At 43.1% G+C, this 10,000-nt stretch overlaps 1 protein-coding gene across 1 annotated transcript in view; it reads left to right on the top strand.

Annotated features, from left to right (window-relative positions):
• Positions 1–8,752: 8,752 nt before the first annotated feature.
• The window catches only part of zbtb18 (zinc finger and BTB domain containing 18), a 9,049-nt gene continuing 7,801 nt past the window's right edge, over positions 8,753–10,000 (top strand). Inside the window, exon 1 of the mRNA XM_079730967.1 lies at positions 8,753–9,095. The gene's annotated coding sequence lies outside the window, so the exon portion shown is untranslated. The remainder of the gene's footprint in view (positions 9,096–10,000) is intronic.

The raw sequence follows: 10,000 nt of genomic DNA, 5'->3' as shown, positions 1-10,000 counted from the left end.
CCACCCTGCCCCCTACAACCCCCCAGCCTCCACGTCTCACCCACACATTAAGAGATCCCAGTCCCGGAGGTCATCCCAACCCTCCTGTCTTGAGCTACTCCTTAAGCAATATTTGTGTGTTTTATATTAATACAGTCCAGTTGTTTGTATTAAGAAAACAGCTGGAATGCAGAGAAGACCCCCCCCCCCTTTGGGACCACCGCAGCACACCGCTGGGTTTGTTATTGTCATTTTGGCGATCGTGGGGGAAGCGAGAGCCAGGGAGACGGTCTCCGGGGGCGATGGGGGAAGATGCACTGTTATGTCGCCGTTCTCTTCTCCGGTGTTAATGTGTGAGGGTAATGCGTGCATGTGCTTGGTGTTGCCACGTACAGATGTGTGAACGTTTGTTTAAACGCGAACATGTGCGCATGTCTCCGCCGGTGCGCCTGTTTGTGTTGTCAAGAGGTTGCGGGGCACAGAACATCTGGACACATCTGGGCTCACAGACTGTGTTTGGCTTTGCAACAACTGGAGTGGCATCAACATCAAACACACGCACATGCACACACACACACACACTCTCACGCACACACACACACACGCACACACACACACACACACTCTCTCTCTGTTATGCATAGCCAGAGGAGAGAATGCTGGCTTCCTCATCCCTGATTCACATCATGGCCCCCTGATGCTTTCAAACCCTGCCTCACACAGTCGCTTCTCCACTACATCTCATGCCTTTCACACTACCTTAATATGGCCTGACACTCTATTATATTATAGTCCTCTCTATTCTTGATTTTTTTATATATATTCTATTTCATTTTTTACTATTGTGTATTCTATACTGTTATACTTTAAATTAGATTATATTCCCAAAATAGAGGTAATAGATAATTGTGCATGTCTAATTCAAGATCCTGTGGAATATTTACCCCAATGTAGTGACGAAATGGTACAAACGAATGAACAAACATTTCATTGATTAAATATATTTCCGTTTATTTAATGTCCTACATGATCCACGGTGGCCAGCCCAAATAGCCTCATAAGACACTGTTGCAAACATACATGATACAATACAGTGCGTAAGTATAGAGATGGATATATAACAGTTTCAGTAGCTGCTTACACCTAAGCCATTGTGAATCACATTCACAAAATGCCTATGGTGTTGTTGTTTACTTGACAACGGTCAGTATTGTCAATAGATGGAGGTCAGATGCAAGGGAGGGATGCACGGCAGCATCCAGGATACAGCTCACCATCTGGGGGAAGAGGATGCCTGCTAAGCCCTGTGGAGGTCAGCACACATGGAGCCCACAAACAGCTAAAGACTCTGGCAGATGCCCCCTCTGTGGGTATGTGCAAAGCATACATACACACAAACACACATAAACACACACAAACACACACACACACACACACACACACACACACACACACACACACACACACACACACACACAAACACACACACACACACACACACACACACACACACACACTGATTCAAATCTGCCTAAACATCACAACACCAGGCCAGATGATCAAGCTAATTGTAGTGTATGGACATTATGTCTCTTGTTTATCTTATTCATATCTTATATTATTAAACTGTTCATTTGTTATGACTGCTTCTCTTCTACGAGTTCAATTTAGTCGTTTTTGTTTGTGAAAAATAATATTTGGGATTTTTATTTAATGTGATTTCATTTTGCATTGCTATGAATAATTGTGTTGATCAAGTACCCAGGGCAAAACATTTTAAGTGCATCTAATTATTTTAATTGTTATTATTGATATCATTATCATTATTAACTCCACTTTCTACACATATAACAATCACAAATGCTTTACAATTTTTTTGATGGATTATTATTCCCCGACATTCAATTCCCTTTTCTCTTTCCCTTATATCCTAACCACCACATTTATTTTCTCAAAAGTCACAAGGAGTACTTTCATCTGTCATCCACTAGTTTGACGTATGTGTCCTTCCCTCCATCCCACGCTTAATAATCTGCTTTTAAACCCCTCCTAGTCTTCTATCTCCCATCTCATCCTCTCTCTCCAATAATAAGGGGGGTGATTGCCATGCAGCAGTCGTGAATAATGAGAGTATGGTTTCCTCCATTTAGCCCGGGGCCTACAGCACTAACATCTGGGCTGTTGGCAACATGGCCACTATTGGCCTTGTTGCCAGTGCCTCTTCATGGCCGCTCCAGATGCAGGCAGGGGAAGTGTATCACACACAGATGGAGACACACACACAAACACAGACACACAGACACACAGACACACACACACACACACACACACACACACACACACACACACACACACACACACACACACACACACACACACACACACACACAAACACACACACACAGATGTGCACACACAAAGACACAGACACAGACAAACACAGACACACACACAATCGGGGACACACACACATACACATATACACACACATATGAACACATACACACTTAAACGCAATTAAACAATACAAACATAGGCTCTACACCCACATTGTAATACATTGTTCACACCGGTGCACACATCCAGATATGAATACAGTGTTAAAACAGAAAACACACACACATATACACACACAAACACACAATCACACACAATCCGACACACAATCACACACACAGATGCAAACACACACACATGCAGGGGCAGCTGATTTGGTGGGCAGAGCTGGCGTGCTTTTGGCACAGGTGGGATGTTCTCCAACAGCTGGCACAGGTTAGGCATTCCTGGGAATTGGTGCCACAAGGCAAATGTTCCCGCTGGCTCGGGGCTGGCGCTGTGGCAGGCTGGCTGGCACAGCGCTGTGTGCGCACAAACACTATAGACACATCATGGATGGATATAGATAGGCGGGCGGACGAAGGAAGAGAGAGGCTGTCACAGAAACAGCCACAAGGACATGCTTTAGAGTTAAGTGTGCAGGGGGTATGTGCGGCTGCATACACTTTCTCTTTCTTTCCCAAAGTATCTCAACAATATATATACACGCATGCACACACACAAACACACACACACACACACACACTAAGGCCTTGATTACAAAATGCCAGCGAAACTGCAGTAAAAAAAGTGAATAAGCAAATGCAGTTAATTTTAATTCAAACCAGATCCCATCCCCTTATAGCTTATTCTTACATTTCAGCATTTGTGCATGTGTATGTGTGTGTCTATGAGTGTGTGTGTTTGTGTGTGTGTATGTGTGTGTGTGTGCGGGCGTGTGTGTGTGTGTGTGTGTGTGTGTGTGTGTGTGTGTGTGTGTGTGTGTGTGTCTGTGCTTTAGTGCCGTCGTACAGCTTGGATATAAATGTAAACGGTTCGCCTTTTTATTTGTTAGTCCTTGTAATTTCAACAGACCGGTGATAAGAAGTACCAAAGAATAAAGCTAAAGTATTGCCAAGGTGCTATTCTGTGTCTGCAATTATTGGAAGTTGCCATATCTGTCGGAAGCGCTGCTTTCTATATCCTTGAACATGACAGAACACAGTATCCTACAGAGTTTTGCATCTGTTAATGTTCATTTTCAAGAGTCATTTTTCCTATGTGAACATAAAGGTGTGTGGGTGTGTGTGTAGGTGTGTATGTATGTGCATGAGTGGGGGTATGTCTGTGTGTGCATGTGTGGGTGAGTGCGAGTGCGAGTGCTTGCATGTTGTTTCGGTCTTCCCCCGATATGGACGTATTTTAGCCTGTTTTCACCACCATGGGAGCTAATTTCCTGTCGCAGCTGCTGGCTTGTTCCTTTGACATCTGGAGCTGGAAGCGACAGACAGGAAGACATATATAAAGACGTAGGGATCGTGGTACTGCTCTTCTTTAAAGGCTAATTATGAAACACAAGTACACTGTTGGGAAACTCCAGTACAGGAAGTGATTACAACTACATATCTACTACAACACACAAACCAGGAAGAGACTTACTACCGTTACACACATTGTGAAATCATTGCCAGAGATAAAACAAAAAAACAGCAACAACGTTGCTCCTATCAGTTGCAAAATAGCGATTTTTCACCCTTAGTTGTTTTGGGCTATGATTTTAATATGTAATATTAAAAAAATATGCAAAAGAATAAATTCTGAGCTGGCTTTTATGGTAACTGAAAGCTTATCAAATCAAAAGCTAAGTTGTCACACACTGTCCTCCCATTGTATCATTACTTCTTCCATTATTCACTGTGGAAAGAGGGGGACATTAAATCAAATGTCATTGAGGTTAATGGTAATGCTTACGAGGAAATGGGAATGGAAAGCAGAATCTCTGTGTGTCCAGCAGTGGTAGTCGTCAAAGACAAGAATATGGGGGGGGGGGGGGGGGCATTAGATGGGCTGGCGCTGGCCAGATGTAGAGACAACGGCCCACGTAGTACACCCCCACACCCCCAGCTAGGGATGGGGTTGGCTGGCTAGCTCTTGGCTTGGAGGCGCCATTAACCAATTTAGCTTCCAGATGTCCACGATAAAAACCACAGCCAAGGCTTCACAGCCTTCTCTGAGTTTCGCACGCACGAAACGAGTGGAGGATATAAAAAAAGCTTCAGCGCTCAGCTGAATTCAGCTGTGACCGATCCTATATGTTTTGACTGGTAGACGCTTCCTGTGATACATGGGAAACCGAGGCTTCACACCAGAGCCGCCGAGGAGCTCTGAGTGAGGGAAACGCTTGAGTGACAAGCCTAAGATCTCGGTGAAACCCAGCCTGATTCTTTTTTTAATTTTTTGAAATGATCCTCCGCCATCTGGAGATAAACAAGTTAAATACACAGTTGTTTCTCCTGATGTCTAGCCTCATGAGACACTGTCTTAAACACACGCACACACAAACAGACACATGCACACACATTCGCAAATGCATACACAAACACGCACCACAATCAAACACACACACACACACCCGGTAACACACACAGGCATACACATGCGTGCACAGACACACACAGACACATGCATAAAAAAGAATGTATTTCTCCAACACATGCATTTTGTGCAAAGACCACATGTACTCAAATGCACCCATAAGCACATATACATACAAGCACATGCGTTAACACTTACACAGAAGCATGCCCACATGCGAGCAGCAAAAACACACGATCCTTACCCAAATGGACAGATGCTGCACCTCTAGAGGCACAGAGACACAGCAGATGTTCCCTAGCCAATCAGATGGGCTGCCATTTGATAGTTCATGAATATTTTACAAAATGGCTTCATTCCAGACCGCCTACAACAGCAGCCACACTGGGCCAGATTATCAGATCGTTAAAGTATATGGACGGACATCCTTTAACGGTCTGCTCAAATCATAGCTCCCATCGTCTATGTACGTTCTTCGAGGGCTGCTTTTTACGATCAACTGAGGCTTTATGTCCTAAAATGCAAGCATTGCAATATTTTGAGATTCACTTGGAGTTGAATTAAACTCACTATCAAACTAACCAACAAATAATGATATAACCAACAAATAATGATGGATAAATCTGCACAGATATTTTCTCTCTGCATAAAAACTCATCGCTGGCATAATGTAAATAGTAAATCACTCAATAAACCTTTCCAAATTATTCATTTTGCATGGAAGCAGTTAGATGTACAACACAGGACTTTTCTGCTCTTGGGTACACTGTCCATTATGGTAACATAAGTATATTTGTTTTCGAAAAACGACCTTTTATATTTACTGTGCTGTTACATAAGGTCTTTCACATTGACAATATAATATCATCAGGAAAATGTCTGTTGCTATGGCTGTTATAGGATGTATGCAAAGCCAATAACAGCCCATGCCAATAATCATTATTAAGTTGGGCGGTATTTACAGTGTTCTGTCACTCTCTCCCATTTTCTCTCTCTCTTTCTCTCTTCCTTTCTCTTTGTGCATCCTTATCTGTTTATGTGTTCCTGCTTTGGGATTCTGTTTTAAACTCATCAAGCTCAGGGCAGAGAATCAAACATCTGCCTGCCCCCCCTCCCTCACTTAGCTAGCCGGCCAGCCCACATCATCCTGGCTCTCTCCTCTGCTCTCCGCCTTGTAAGGAAAATGATACACAACAAGGAGGGATGCTCAACTTAGGCCTCCTGAGACTAATGGGTGGATGGATGGATGATGATAGAACAGAACATTCTATGCTCATGGTATGCTTATTCTAAATGAATTGCAGGAGGGGCGGATGGTGGATAGATGAACAGATGAACAGACAAATTAAGGAGCGAAATGGATTTCCCATCAGCATCAATAATTGTGATAGTTAATCAAAATGTGCAAACAGACTTATTGGCTATAACACATGAAAATATATAGGCCTTTGTAAGATTTAACTGGAATTAAAATCTAAAATGCATGGTAATGTGGCAGTATCTTAAAAATAATTCAACCAAACATTTATTTACTGTGGAACTATAATGATTCTCTTTATATTTAAATACCCTAGCATACCGTTACGGATATTATAAACATATAAATCACGTCATGTAAATAAAAGTTTGTAACATTTAGGCTTACCCATTAATTATTTACATTAAAATAATTTATTAGTTGCACACACAGAGATCCGAACAAAGCAGTCTTCCAAGATTAACAAAGGATTAATCAAATAAATGACCAAACTTGAACATTACAAGGAATTATTTAAATTGGAAGCACCTGACAGGGTCCCCCAGTATGTATAGGCCTATATAAATATATTATGAATAAAATATACTATAAAATATAAATTATTTATTATATAATCATGCACCGGTACATATTTATTTTAGATTATTTATATATGAGACCACTATCGAGATAATGAAGAAGCGCGAGAGCAATGGCATTTACATCACGGAATCTACAGTGACCTCAAGAGGCGGGAAGGAAACCTGCCACAGAAACCATGTTAAGGAAATGACAAAAAATGAATGATTGCAAATTTATAACAGCATAATAAATTCATGGATCTTAGCGATTGTAAAATCTTTATCGACATATTGGCAAACTTTAAAGAGGCATTGAACCGATTTTAATTGTTCTATTGAGGCTTCCTTCTAGCCTGCAGCTTCATTACATAAGGACGTGCTGGGCTGTGAGGGATAGTCACTCATAGCCTATAATTGCACCGTGTTGGTTTATCTTTGGATCCCAAAGAATATGGTATCAGAAAACACATCTATGAGCCTACATTGCATGAACACAAAATTCTCCTGTTGACCACATTGATTTTTGTAAAAATAGGGGGCAAATATATTGGCCCAACCAGTCGTGAGGCTGCAAAAAGATACAGCTCCGTATATAAAGGCCCTTAACTAATCAGCATTTAACACATCTTTCAGCTTTGATATGGGACCGGGGGAATTCATTACCTAGCATGATCACAGTTTATCTAACGACCAATTAGTTACGCCAATTACTTTAGTAAGGCGAATTTGGGGATGCTCAAGTTGTGGGGCTTTTTGAGGGTTTCAGAAACGCATGCCCGGGTCCTGGTTCTTAGGTCCTGGTTCCTGGGTCCTGGGACCTAGGTCCTAGGTCCTGGGTCCCGGGTTCTCTATCTAAAGAAGTGTGTTCATTACCACAGTAGGCCTAAGGCAGTAAAGATGGCTCACAAAATGACTCCAGGCTTAATATTTTGCTTTTATTTCTTTAGACCCTGAATAAACATAACCTGGCCTATATTGAGCCTACCTTATCACATAAAACATATATATAGGAATTCTTAGTTATAGCCTGTATATAGCTTAGGAACATAGCCCTGTTCCGTGGTCTTTATTGACAATATTCCCGAGCAAATAGGCCCGCTTTTTATGTTTGTTTGGGGTGGAGCGGAGGGTCTGAACTATTTGCAAGTGTTGTATTTCAATTGCAAAACCTGTGGAACCAGAAATGCTCGGAGCTCTGTGCGGGTCGGTGGGGTGAGGGGCGATAGGAGGTTTTGGCAGGATGTCAGCACTTCTTCCTTTACATGTTTTCAAACCAAAATACTCTGTGCTTTTCTCCAACAACTGGATTCAAGACTAGTATTGAGCTTTAACTTAGTCTCATAGATAGCCATACAGGCCTGCCTTTATTATTTAAAACATCTTTGTTTGAAATTGTTTTCTTTTTTTTGTTTATTATGACTGTTTAAAAGGTGGCATATTGGATAATTTAGATAATCTTTACGTTGGTAAATGTCAATGGAATTAAAGCCTACTTTTTGAAAAAAATATGAATGAACAGCCCAAAAATAAACTAGGCAAAAAATGATCTCCACTTTGGTTCCTTTTACGACCAAAGACAAAACTGGCTGAGATAAACCAGGAGCCTATTGTGTGATGTGGATTGTAGACTTGCTGCTAATATTTAGAGCCGATAAAACCAATTCCCATTAAAACGAGAACATTTTAATAAAGGGATTGCATTTTGAAAAGCCACAAGGAGAACTAACACCACCTCCACGTACTCCTCCTAGACCCCACAGCTTGACATATCAGGGCTCCTTGCATGTCGTGTTACTCTCAGGTCGTTTACTCTCTTTATCGTGTGCAGTGCTTGTCATCCCATTCCCTAACCCTAACCTTTCTCCGCAGATGAAGCCGGTTTCCTCCCCCAGGTAGTGCACCTGTCCAGCCTACTCCTCCCCCCTGTCTCCAGGCTTGACTACAGTACCCAAGGCGCACCGCGTCGCTTTCCGCGCGTCCGCCGCGCTCCTCCGCTGCGCCAGTCCGCCTCGCAGCACTCGTACAACCAGTTGGCTTGGCCCTTTTTTCTGCCTTCTCACTCTGTGCTGTTGTTGCCTGGTGTCAACCTACGTCGAGAAGACACATCCCTCCCTCTCGACTGTTCGAGGGCTGCTCCAATTTGCCTTCACTTTCCTCTCCACCGGCACCATTGGCTGTCTCTCTGCCCGTCAAGCCGCTTCCTCGTCGGCGGAGTTGAGTAGCAACAGCTCGGAACATCTGGCGGACCAGCGCCGCTCTCTCCCCGCCGCTCCTGTCCTTCCCTCGGCGGCTTGTTATGGAAATGAGTACAAAGTACATCTAGTTTTTTTTTCTCTAGAGGAAGAGATTTGAAGGAGGAAGCAGAAAGACGTCGGAGCTGGTTGTCTGTAAGTGCCTGTACCGCCGGAGTCCGACCCGAGGAGGCTCAGTAGAGGGTGGGCTGCGGAGGGTGGAAAGTAGCTAAAGCTGCCTAGCATGCTCTGTTGTCTCCACACACAAGTAGTTGCCATGTTGGTCAGGGTTCGTCAGGGTTCCTCTGGTTTCCTCCCGGTTCCTCCGGGTTACTCAGGGCTCCTCAGCAGCTGTCAGGCCCTCTTTGCAACTCCAGATAGCTTCATAATCCACACTTATGGCTTTACTTTTTTGTTAGCTCTCGTCAGCTATAGCTAGCTGCGTGGGTCAGTGTGTGTGTGTGTGTGTGTGTGTGTGTGTGTGTGTGTCTCTGTGTGTGTGTGTGTGTGTGTGTGTGTGTGTGTGTGTGTGTGTGTGTGTGTGTGTGTGTGTGTCGCTAGTTTATTTGTTGTATTGGCCGGTATTCTTCCATACTCTTGTGTTGTTATTTAGTAAGGGGAACATCTATTCACACATCTATTCATTCTAGCCCCTCCAGATGGGCTGTGTTTGTTGAGTAGGTTTTCCTTTTCTGGACAACGGTTACAGACAGTTGTTATGAATTATTGCGTCTAATAAAGTTATAGATGATGTATAACTAGGTTATAATGTCGACCTTATGATTACCTATTTGCATTTGGCTGCTTTATCCAACCCATGTCACCACAAGGGACGCCGGAGACATCTCAAAGTAGAGAGGATGTCTAATAGGTAATGAATTGTGCAGAGGTTGCAATGCTGTTGCGCCGACTAGAGTGGTTCTCCCACCACCACCAGTCTCTGACAGTCTATGCAGCCATTCAGTCTACATCCTGGTTATTATTATTAAGTCACTGTTTCTGTCGATCCTTTAAACAACTAGTCACACAGATACAGCCAGCCGGTCTACAGCCTAGTTATT

Source organism: Pollachius pollachius (genome assembly GCF_949987615.1).
Source record: "Pollachius pollachius genome assembly, chromosome: 2".
NCBI classification, from domain to species: domain Eukaryota; kingdom Metazoa; phylum Chordata; class Actinopteri; order Gadiformes; family Gadidae; genus Pollachius; species Pollachius pollachius.
This window is presented reverse-complemented; position numbering and strand designations above follow the sequence as displayed.